Here is a 12913-nt window from a genome sequence, read left to right on the forward strand (position 1 = left end):
CCTCCATACTGTTCTCCAGAGTGGCTGCACCAATTTGCATTCCTACCAATAGTGAAAGAGATTTTCACTTTTTCCATATCCTCAGTAACACTTACTGCTTCTTGTGTGTTAACTTTAGCCATTCTAACTGGTATGAGGTGATACCTCATTTCATTTTAATTTGTCTTTTTATGATGAAAACTTATCTTGAGAATCTTTCCATGTGTTTTTTAGCCATTTGTATGTCTTCTTTGGAAGAATGTCTATTCATGTCTTCTGCCCATTTCTTTTCTGGATTATTTGGTTTTTGGTTGCTGAGTTTGGTAAGTTCTTTATAGGTTTTGGATACTAAGCCTTTATCAGATATGTCATTTGCAAATCTCTTCTTCCATTCTGAAAGTTACCTTTTAGTTTTGTTGATTGTTTCTTTTGCTGTGCAGAGGTTCCAGTAGTTTATTTCTGCTTTTGTTTCCCTTGCTTCAGGAGATAAGTCTAGCAAGAAGTTGCTACTGCGGAGGTGAAAGAGACTGCTGTCTGTGTTTTCCTCTAGGATTTTGATGGATTCCTGTCTCACATTTAGGTCTTTCATCCATTTTGAGTCTATTTTTATGTGTGGTGTAAGGAAGTGATTCAGTTTCATTCTTCTGCATGTGGCTGTCCAATTTTTCCAACACTATTTGTTGAAGAGACTTTCTTTTTTCCACTGGACATTCTTTCCTGCTTTGTCAAAGATTAGTTGACCATAGAGTTGATGGTAATCATTTCTGGGCTCTTCATTCTGTACCATTAATCTATGTGTCTGTTTTTGTGCCAGTACCATACTATCTTGATGATGACAGCTTTGTAATAGAGCTTGAAGTCTGGAATTGTGATGCCACCAGTTTTGGTCTTCTTTTTCAACATTCCTTTGGTTATCTGGGGTCTTTTGTGGTTCCATACATCTTTTAGGATTATTTGTTTCAGCTCTCTGATAAAAGTTGATGGTATTCTAATAGGGATTACACTGAATATGTATATTGCTTTAGGTAGCATAGACATTTTAATAATATTTGTTCTTCCAATTCATGTCATGAAATGTTTTTCCATTTCTTTGTGTCTTCCTCAATTTCTTTCATGAGAATTCTTTAGTTTTCTGAGTAGACATCCTTTGCCTCTATGGTTAGGTTTGTTCCTAAGAATCTTGTGTCTTTTGGTGCAGTTGCAAATGCACTCCTTAATTTTTCTTTTTTCTGTCTCATTATAACCACATCTTTTTTTTTTTTTAAAGTAAACTCTACCCCCAACGTGGGGCTCACACTTACAACCTGAGATCAAGAATTGCATGTAGTGCTGGCTGAGCCAGCCGAGTACCCTATATCCACATTTTTTAGAAGTTGCTGAAACTAGAATAAAATCATTCTGGTTGTTTAAAGGAAAAACTAAAACAAAACAAAAACAAAAAGTCAACAACAAAATCACAACAGAATTGTTGAGACGAGATTCACTGGCTTAGTTTTGTCCACTACCTGAAACAAAGAAACAAACAACAGCAGCAGCAAAAACAAGAGTTTTACAATAATTCATCATTTGGAATATGTTACTGTATATATTTTAAGAGGTTTTGAGTCCGTTTCGGTATAGAAATAAGGCCAAAGTGTTTCCATAAAATAATAGTTAAAAATACAGAGAAGGGATCAACCACTCAAATTATAAAAGGAAACCTCATACAATTCATAGTCTAAAAAAAATGCCAATCTTTCTAGGTGTTATTTTTGGTAGAAGATTAATTTCTTTAGAGCCCAATGCAATCTAATTATTCTGACTACATTGTCCAACACCCCATAATCCATCCTGTGCTAAAATTGATTGCATCTTATTCTTTCTCCGTCCGCGAAGAGTGTCTTCAAGATCACTCATGATCCATTCAGGCTTGTCTTTCAGTTTCACCTCCCAATACTGCCTGTCAGAATTATAACTCCTAGAACTCAGAACATCTGAACAGAGATAGAATCTCCTTGGGTTATGAGGTAATTTATGCCTTTTATTTCCATATTGCAAATTATTTCTATCTTCTGAGACAATAAGCTTACAATGTGCTGTTTCAGGGTCTAGAATTAGATCCACTCAAAATCCGTTGATTATTTTATTTAGGCCAGAATATTGTGAAGAAAGATGGTAACCATATTCCTTTAATTGAAATGAAAAGGGTTTAGGGGGTTTTAAGATTTTATACCTATGGTAGATACTTTCTAACATCTGTAATTTTAACGTCAGTAATTCTAACTCTGACTTCATAGATTTGCCCTCTATCTCCTTTGATATTTTAATGTGGAAAGATGACTTGAAAATGTTGTTAGGTTTTCATTTAGTTTTGTTAAAATATCCATTTTTTCATCTTGTAATTGCTGAAGAATAATTTCTTGCTCGTTTTTGAGAAACAACAAAATTTGCTCAAATTCAGACTTGATTTCTTCCCTCCACATTGTATTTTCTTCTTCAGTTCCAATGATTTTCTGCTTTGCATAATTACCACCTTTTCAACTTGTTCTACTCTCTCCCTCCATGGTTCATGCAATTCTGCAGTCTTTTTTTAAAATAAGGAGCAGCCTTCTTTAGGGCCAAATATAGTGATTCCAGTGATCAGTGGAGAAACCACACCGTGGAGATAAAAGTTCTAGGTCCTTCTGGCAGAAAAAGGTCAAAACCTAATTGTGTTTTTACGTATAAGCTTCTCTTTCTTCCTCTTCCTCCTGCTTCTTCTTACCCAAAATCTTCTCTTCCTTCCTCTTCATTTCTTCTTATCCATAGTAGCTTAGCAATTTCAATTAAATTGCAAAGGTACAGATGTAGTGAAAAGAAGGGACACCTGTACCCCATTGTTCACAGCAGCAATGGCCACAGTTGGCAAACTGTGGAAAGAACTAAGATGCCCCTTGAACAGATGAATGGATAAAGAAGATATGGTCCACATACACAATGGAGTATTATGCCTCCATCAGAAAGTGTGAATACCTAACTTTTATATCAACATGGGTGGGACTGGAAGAGAGTATGCTGAGTGGTAAGTCAAGCAGAGAGAGCCAAGTATCATATGGTTTCACTTACTTGTGGAGCATAAGGAATAACACAGAGGACATTGGGGGATGGAGAGAAGTGAGATGGGGGAAATCAGAATGGGAGACAAACCATGAGAGACTGTGCACTCCGAGAAACAAACTGAGGGTTTTGGAGGGGAGAGGGTTGGTGAGCCTGGTGGTAGATATTATGGAGGGCACGTATTGCATGGAGCACTGGGTGTGGTGCATAAACAATGAATTCTGGAACACTGAAAAGAAATAAAATAAAATGGGAAAAAAATTGCCCAGTTGGGGATTGTTCACGAATTTCCTTTCTGGAGAGTGGTGCAGCAAAAGGGGCAGGGGAAAGTATCATTTAGATCTTTCCAGAACATACTGATGCAGGAGAGACAGAAGTTATACCCACAGTTGATGGTCATTGGCTCTTTCAAGTCCAGACAGATGGAACAGCTAGGTCCTGTTTGGAGACCTATCAGTACTGTCACAAACTCCACTGAGCCATGAATAAAGGTGGTAGGTAAAGTAAAGCCTGGCTCTCTACCACACAAAACCAGCGAACAGTGAATGATGTCCTTCCACAAACCTTGAAACTGACCAGCTTTCAGTGTCACTGGATTGGTGTATCGATAGCTTATACAAAACTGTTTATCCCCCTACACCTTAGCTCTAGAGTCTGTTGCCAGAAATACTCCACAGGCTGAGATCTGTTGCATCCTAGAACATATTAACTGGGCTGCTGTTCTTCCCACTCAATGTTGTAAAGTCAGGCTTAATGACTTTTCTGTTCAAGAAAGCAGCTGTAGCACCCCTGGAACCGATGACTCATTCAGCACCTCTCCAGCCAGAAACTCTGTGGCCCCTCTTATGACTACTTTTAATGCATCCCAAAAGTTTTGTATTTTCATTTTCATTTGTTTCCATGTATTTTTTATTTATTCTTTAATTTCCTGGTTGACCCATTCATTCTTTAGTAGGATGTTCTTTAACCTCCATGTATTTGTGGTCTCCCAATATTTTCTTGTGGTTGACTTGAAGTTTCATAGCATTGTGGTCAGAAAACATGCATTGGGAGGGAGGAGTCAAGATGGCAGAGAAGTAGCAGGCTGAGACTACCTCAGCTAGCAGGAGATCAGCTAGAGAGCTTATCTAAAGATTGCAAACACCTGCAAATCCATCGGCAGATCGAAGAGAAGAAGAACAGCAATTCTAGAAACAGAAAAACAACCACTTTCTGAAAGGTAGGACTGGCGGAGAAGTGAATCCAAAGCGACGGGAAGATAGACCCCGGGGGGAGGGGCCGGCTCCCGGCAAGCGGCGGAGCAGCAGCAGCGGAGCACAAAATCAGGACTTTTAAAAGTCTGTTCCGCTGAGGGATATCGCTCCGGAGGCTAAACCGGGGCGAAGCCCACACGGGGTCGGCGTGACCTCAGGTCCTGCGGGGTCACAGAAGGATCGGGGGTGTCTGAGTGTCGCAGAGCTTGCGGATATTGGAACGGGAAAGCCGGCTGCAGAGACAGAGCCAACAGTAAGCTCGCAGCTCGGAGTTGCCTTGAACCGGTCGCAAGCTCGGTGAGCTCGGAGCGCGGCCGGAGGTTAGGCAGACGCGAGTTACTAGGAGCTGTTCGCCGAGGGCGCACTGGGGAGCGGGGCCCCAGGCTCTCAGCTCCTCCGGGCCGGAGACCAGGAGGCCGCCATTTGTATTCCCGTCCTCCGGAACTCTACGGAAAGCGCTCAGGGAACAAAAGCTCCTGAAAGCAAAGCCGAGCAGATCACTCAGCCCGGCCCCTGGTAAGGGTGGTGTAATTCCGCCTGGGGCAAAGACACTTGAGAATCACTACACCAGGCCCCTCCCCCAGAAGATCAACAAGAAATCCAGGCAAGACCAAGTTCACCTACCAAGGAGTGCAGTTTCAATACCAAGGAGAGAGCAGCAGAATTCCAGAGGAGGAGAAAACAAACCACGAACTCATGGCTTTCTGCCTGTGATTTTTTAGTCTTGCAGTTTATTTTTTTTTCTTTTTCATTTATTTTCTCTTCTTCTGCTAAAATTTTTTATAATTTTACCCTTTTCTTTTTTAACGTTTTTTAACTAGTTTATCTAATATATATATTTTGCTTTTTTATACTTTTCTTTATTCATTTTCTTTTTTTTAATTCTTTTTTTTTCTTTTTTTTTCTTTCTTTCTATTTGAACCTCTTTTTATCCCCAAATCAGAAGAGATCCTAATCTCTTCAATCCTTTTTTTTTCTTAATTCTTTTTTAAATTCTTGATTGAATTTTTAATTCAATCTCTTTTTTTTTAATTCTTTTTTTCTTTTTTTTCTTTCTTTCTTTTTGAACCTCTTTTTATCCCCAAATCAGAAGAGATCCCAATCAGAAGAGATTGGGAGATCCCAATCAAAGGAGATCCCAATCAGAGGAGATCCCTCACCCAATCGTGAGGGGGGAGAAATCCCCCTGCATGATATGGGATCTCTTCTGATTTGGTTAAAGCATATTTTCCTGGGATTGTTGCCACCCTTTTAGTATTTTACTTGCTCCTTCATATACTCTTAGCTGGACAAAATGACAAGGCAGAAAAATTCACAACAAAAAAAAGAACAAGAGGCAGTACCGAAGGCTAGGGACCTAATCAATACAGACATTGGTAATATGTCAGATCTAGAGTTCAAAATGACAATTCTCAAGGTTATAGCTGGGCTTGAAAAAGGCATGGAAGATATTAGAGAAACCCTCTCCAGAGATATAAAAGCCCTTTCTGGAGAAATAAAAGAACTAAAATCTAACCAAGTTGAAATCAAAAAAGCTATTAATGAGGTTCAATCAAAAATGGAGGCTCTCACTGCTAGGATAATAGAGGCAGAAGAAAGAATTAGCGATATAGAAGACCAAATGACAGAGAATAAAGAAGCTGAGCAAAAGAGGGACAAACAGCTACTGGACCATGAGGGGAGAATTCGAGAGATAAGTGACACCATAAGACGAAACAACATTAGAATAATTAGGATTCCAGAAGAAGAAGAAAGAGAGAGGGGAGCAGAAGGTATACTGGAGAGAATTATTGGGGAGAATTTCCCCAATATGACAAAGGGAACGAGCATCAAAATTCAGGAGGTTCAGAGAACGCCCCTCAAAATCAATAAGAATAGGCCCACACCCCGTCACCTAATAGTAAAATTTACAAGCCTTAGTGACAAAGAGAAAATCCTGAAAGCAGCCCGGGAAAAGAAGTCTGTAACATACAATGGTAAAAGTATTAGATTGGCAGCTGACTTATCCACAGAGACCTGGCAGGCCAGAAAGAGCTGGCATGATATTTTCAGAGCACTAAACGAGAAAAACATGCAGCCAAGAATACTATATCCAGCTAGGCTATCATTGAAAATAGAAGGAGAGATTAAAAGCTTCCAGGACAAACAAAAACTGAAAGAATTTGCAAACACCAAACCAGCTCTACAGGAAATACTGAAAGGGGTCCTCTAAGCAAAGAGAGAGCCTACAAGTGGTAGATCAGAAAGGAACAGAGACAATATACAGTAACAGTCACCTTACAGGCAATACAATAGCACTAAAATCATATCTCTCAATAGTTACCCTGAATGTTAATGGGCTAAATGCCCCAATCAAAAGACACAGGGTATCAGAATGGATAAAAAAACAAAACCCATCTATATGTTGCCTCCAAGAAACTCATTTTAAACCCGAAGACACCTCCAGACTTAAAGTGAGGGGGTGGAAAAGAATTTACCATGCTAATGGACATCAGAAAAAAGCAGGAGTGGCAATCCTTATATCAGATCAATTAGATTTTAAGCCAAAGACTATAATAAGAGATGAGGAAGGACACTATATCATACTCAAAGGGTCTGTCCAACAAGAAGATCTAACAATTTTAAATATCTATGCCCCCAACGTGGGCGCAGCCAACTATATAAACCAATTAATAACAAAATCAAAGAAACACATCAACAATAATACAATAATAGTAGGGGACTTTAACACTCCCCTCACTGAAATGGACAGATCATCCAAGCAAAAGATCAACAGGGAAATAAAGGCCTTAAATGATACACTGGATGAGATGGACATCACAGATATATTCAGAACATTTCATCCCAAAGCAACAGAATACACATTCTTCTCTAGTGCACATGGAACATTCTCCAGAATAGATCACATCCTCGGTCCTAAATCAGGACTCAACCAGTATCAAAAGATTGGGATCATTCCCTGCATATTTTCAGACCACAATGCTCTGAAGCTAGAACTCAACCACAAGAGGAAGTTTGGAAAGAACACAAATACATGGAGACTAAACAGCATCCTTCTAAAGAATGAATGGGTCAACCGGGAAATTAAAGAAGAATTTAAAAAATCATGGAAACAAATGATAATGAAAATACAATGGTTCAAAATCTGTGGGATACAACAAAGGCAGTCCTGAGAGGAAAATATATAGCGGTACAAGCTTTTCTCAAGAAACAAGAAAGGTCTCAGGTACACAACCTAAACTTACACCTAAAGGAGCTGGAGAAAGAACAAGAAAGAAACCCTAAGCCCAGCAGGAGAAGAGAAATCATAAAGATCAGAGCAGAAATCAATGAAATAGAAACCAAAAAAACAATAGAACAAATCAACCAAACTAGGAGCTGGTTCTTTGAAAGAATTAATAAAATTGATAAACCCTTGGCCAGACTTATCAAAAAGAAAAGAGAAAGGACCCAAATAAATAAAATCATGAATGAAAGAGGAGAGATCACAACTAACACCAAAGAAATACAAACTATTATAAGAACATACTATGAGCAACTCTACGCCAACAAATTTGACAATCTGGAAGAAATGGATGCATTCCTAGAAACATATAAACTACCAAAATTGAACCAGGAAGAAATAGAAAGCCTGAACAGACCCATAACCAGTAAGGAGATTGAAACAGTCATTAAAAATCTCCAAACAAACAAAAGCCCAGGGCCAGATGGCTTCCCGGGGGAATTCTACCAAACATTTAAAGAAGAACTAATTCCTATTCTCCTGAAACTGTTCCAAAAAATAGAAATGGAAGGAAAACTCCCAAACTCATTTTATGAGGCCAGCATCACCTTGATCCCAAAACCAGACAAGGATCCTATCAAAAAAGAGAGCTATAGACCAATATCCTTGATGAACACAGATGCAAAAATTCTCACCAAAATACTAGCCAATAGGATTCAACAGTACATTAAAAGGATTATTCACCACGACCAAGTGGGATTTATCCCAGGGCTGCAAGGTTGGTTCAACATCCGCAAATCAGTCAATGTGATACAACACATCAATAAAAGAAAGAACAAGAACCATATGATACTCTCAATAGATGCTGAAAAAGCATTTGACAAAGTACAGCATCCCTTCCTGATCAAAACCCTTCAAAGTGTAGGGATAGAGGGCACATACCTCAATATCATCAAAGCCATCTATGAAAAACCCACTGCAAATATCATTCTCAATGGAGAAAAACTGAAAGCTTTTCCACTAAGGTCAGGAACACGGCAGGGATGTCCATTATCACATAGTACTAGAAGTCCTAGCCTCAGCAATCAGACAACAAAAGGAAATTAAAGGCATCCAAATCGGCAAAGAAGAAGTCAAACTATCACTCTTCGCAGATGATATGATACTCTATGTGGAAAACCCAAAAGACTCCACTCCAAAACTGCTAGAACTTATACAGGAATTCAGTAAAGTGTCAGGATATAAGATCAATGCACAGAAATCAGTTGCATTTCTCTACACCAACAAGACAGAAGAAAGAGAAATTAAGGAGTCAATCCCATTTACAATTGCACCCCAGACCATAAGATACCTAGGAATAAACCTAACCAAAGAGGCTAAGAATCTATACTCAGAAAACTATAAAGTACTCATGAAAGAAATTGAGGAAGACACAAAGAAATGGAAAAATGTTCAATGCTCCTGGATTGGAAGAATAAATATCGTGAAAATGTCTATGCTACCTAAAGCAATCTACACATTTAATGCAATTCCTATCAAAGTACCATCCATCTTTTTCAAAGAAATGGAACAAATAATTTTAAAATTTATATGGAACCAGAAAAGACCTCGAATAGCCAAAGGGATATTGAAAAACAAAGCCAAAGTTGGTGGCATCACAATTCTGGACTTCAAGCTTTATTACAAAGCTGTCATCATCAAGACAGCATGGTACTGGCACAAAAACAGACACATAGACCAATGGAACAGAATAGAGAGCCCAGAAATAGACCCTCAACTCTGTGGTCAACTAATCTTCGACAAAGCAGGAAAGAATGTCCAATGGAAAAAAGACAGCCTCTTCAATAAATGGTGTTGTGAAAATTGGACAGCCACGTGCAGAAAAATGAAATTGGACCATTTCCTTACACCACACACAAAAATAGATTAAAAATGGATTAAGGACCTCAATGTGAGAAAGGAATCCATCAAAATCCTTGAGGAGAACACAGGCAGCAACCTCTTCGACCTCAGCCGCAGCAACATCTTCCTAGGAACATCGCCAAAGGCAAGGGAAGCAAGGGCAAAAATGAACTTTTGGGATTTCATCAAAATCAAAAGCTTTTGCACAGCAAAGGAAACAGTTAACAAAATCAAAAGACAACTGACAGAATGGGAGAAGATATTTGCAAACGACATATCAGATAAAGGACTAGTGTCCAAAATCTATAAAGAACTTAACAAACTCAACACCCAAAGAACAAATAATCCAATCAAGAAATGGGCAGAGGACATGAACAGACACTTCTGCAAAGAAGACATCCAGATGGCCAACAGACACATGAAAAAGTGCTCCATATCACTCAGCATCAGGGAAATACAAATCAAAACCACAATGAGATATCACCTCACACCAGTCAGAGTGGCTAAAATCAACAAGTCAGGAAATGACAGATGCTGGCGAGGATGCGGAGAAAGGGGAACACTCCTACACTGTTGGTGGGAATGCAAGCTGGTGCAACCACTCTGGAAAACAGCATGGAGGTTCCTCAAAATGTTGAAAATAGAACTGCCCTATGACCCAGCAATTGCACTACTGGGAATTTACCCTAAAGATACAAACGTAGTGATCCAAAGGGGCACGTGCACCCGAATGTTTATAGCAGCAATGTCCACAATAGCCAAACTATGGAAAGAACCTAGATGTCCATCAACAGATGAATGGATCAAGAAGATGTGGTATATATACACAATGGAATACTATGCAGCCATCAAAAGAAACGAAATCTTGCCATTTGCGACAACATGGATGGAACTAGAGCGTATCATGCTTAGCGAAATAAGTCAAGCGGAGAAAGACAACTATCATATGATCTCCCTGATATGAGGGAGTGGTGATGCAACATGGGGGCTTAAGTGGGTAGGAGAAGAATCCATTAAACAAGATGGGATAGGGAGGGAGACAAACCATAAGTGACTCTTAATCTCACGAAACAAACTGTGGGTTGCTGGGGGGAGGGGGGTTGGGAGAAGGGGGGTAGGGTTATGGACATTGGGGAGGGTATGTGCTTTTGGGTAAATTGGAAGGGGAGATGAACCATGAGAGACTATGGACTCTGAAAAACAATCTGAGGGGTTTGAAGTGGCGGGGGGGTGGGAGGTTGGGGCACCAGGTGGTGGGTATTGTGGAGGGCACGGCTTGTATGGAGCACTGGGTGTGGTGAAAAAATAATGAATACTATTTTTCTGAAAATAAATAAATTGGAAAAAAAAAAAAAGAAAACATGCATTGTATAGTCTCTGTCTTTTTGTATTGTTGAGGCCTCATTTGTGACCTAGTTTGTGCTCTTATCTGGAGAATGTCCCATGTGTGCTTGAAAAGAATGTGTATTCTGCTGCTTTAGGATGAAATATTCCTAATGTATTTGTTAAGTTCGTCTGGTTCAGTGTCTCATTCAAAGCGTTGTTTCCTTGTTGATTTTTTTTGCTTAAATGATCTGTCCACTGATATAAATGGTATATGAAAGTCCCCTACTATTATTGTATTATTATTAATGAGTTCTTTTGTGTTTATTATTAATTGTTTTATATATTTGGGTGCTCCCAATTTGAGGGCATAAATATTTACAATTATCAGATATTCTTGTTGGATAGACTCCTTTACTATGATATAGTGTCCTTCTTCATCTCTTGTTACAGTTTTTGGTTTGAAATATAGTTTGCCTGAGGGGCGCCTGGGTGGCTCAGTGGGTTAAAGCCTCTGCCTTCGGCTCAGGGTCTCAGGGTCCTGAGGTCTCAGAGATCTCATGATCTCAGGGTCCTGGGATTGAGCCACGAGTCTGACTCTCTGCTCAGCAGAGAGTCTGCTTCTCTTCCTTTCTCTGCCTGCCTCTCTGCCTACTTGTGATCTCTGTCTGTCAAATGAATAAATAAAATCTTTTAAAAAAAATCTAGTTTGTCTGATAGAAGTATGGCTACTCTGGCTTTCTTTTGATGTCTATTTGCATGGTAAATATTTCTCTATCCCCTCACGTTCAATATGCAGTTGTTTTTAGGCCTAAAATGAGTCTCTTACAGGCAACATGTAGGAGGATTTTTTTTAATCCATTCTGACATGCTGTGTCTTCTTATTGGAGCATTTAGTCCATTTGCATTCAGAGTAATTATTGACAGATATGTATTTAGTACCATTTTATTGTTTGTTTTATTGTTGTTCCTGAAGATCTTCTCTGTTCCTTTCTAGTCTTTGTTGCTTTTGGCCTTTCCTTCCCACTCAGAGACCCATTTAATATATTTTATGAGACTAGTTTAGTGGTAATGAACTCCTTCAGTTTTTGTTTGTCTGGGAAACCATCTATCCTTCTATTCTGAATGATAGACTTGTGAGATAGAGTATTCTTGGCTACATATTTTTCCCATTGAGCACATTGAATATATCATGCTATTTTATGTGAAAGATCTGCTGCTAACCTTATTGGTCTTCCCTTGTAAGTTAGGGACTTCATTTCTTATGTCTTGCTGCTTTTAGGATTTTTTTTTCTTAATTAGTATGTTTTGCAAATTTAACTACAATGTGTCTTGGTATTGACCTGCTTTTGTTGATTTTGATAGAAATCTCTGTGCCTCATGGATTTGGATGTTTGTTTCTTTCCCCAGATTAAGGAAAATTACAGCTATAATTTCCTCAAATAAACCTTCTGCTCCCTTCCCTCTCTCTTCTTCTTCTGGGACTCCTATGATATGAATGTTATTATGTTTGATGGAGTCACTGAGTTTCCTATATCTGCTTCCAAGATCCAAAATTTTTCTTTCTCTTTTGTTCAGCTTCATTATTTTACATAATGTCATATTCTATTTCCTCTAGAACTAAAGCTTTGTAGAACCTTGTAGTCAATAGACACAGTGTGTGTAGAGGTTTGTGTTGGTCTTCTGGAGGAGGGTTGTTGGGCACACTTGCCAGAGAAAGGCAGTCCCAGCAGAGTGAAGGATGGTAGGACTTGGGATAAGCAGGTTAGGCAGCCATTGTTGGTGCTATGCTGTTTACTGAAGTTGGTTTATGGTGAGGGGCGAGGGGTGGAAAATGGTGTCAGTCTGCCTCTTTGTCCTTGGAGAGGGGAGTCTGTGCTTACTACTTTCAGAGGAGTGAGTAATTTCCTCTTGTGTGTCAGATATTTTTCAGAGCACTGATTTCACACTCTCTGTCTTTGGGTCTCTTGCCTGCCTAGAGCAGCACAACACACCTCGGGCTCCACCCTAGCCAGGTCAGCTGAGTTTTAAAATTCCAGACTTTAGGGATCTGGTGTGGCAGACACTGCTCTTTAACTGTGGGAAAAGGTCTCACCATGCTAGGACTGATGCAGGTTTGATCCTGAAGAGCCATTGTCCGGAGTGCAGGACTGTGGAT

At 39.4% G+C, this 12913-nt stretch overlaps 1 protein-coding gene and 1 pseudogene across 1 annotated transcript in view; one reads left to right on the forward strand and one right to left on the reverse strand.

Annotated features, from left to right (window-relative positions):
• MSH4 (mutS homolog 4) overlaps window positions 1–12913 on the forward strand; it is a 116478-nt gene that overhangs the window by 38295 nt on the left and 65270 nt on the right. The window lies entirely within an intron of this gene.
• On the reverse strand, window positions 1542–12889 carry LOC122898513 (annotated as a pseudogene).

This window comes from Neovison vison, chromosome 2 (genome assembly GCF_020171115.1).
Source record: "Neovison vison isolate M4711 chromosome 2, ASM_NN_V1, whole genome shotgun sequence".
Classification (NCBI taxonomy): Eukaryota; Metazoa; Chordata; class Mammalia; order Carnivora; family Mustelidae; genus Neogale; species Neogale vison.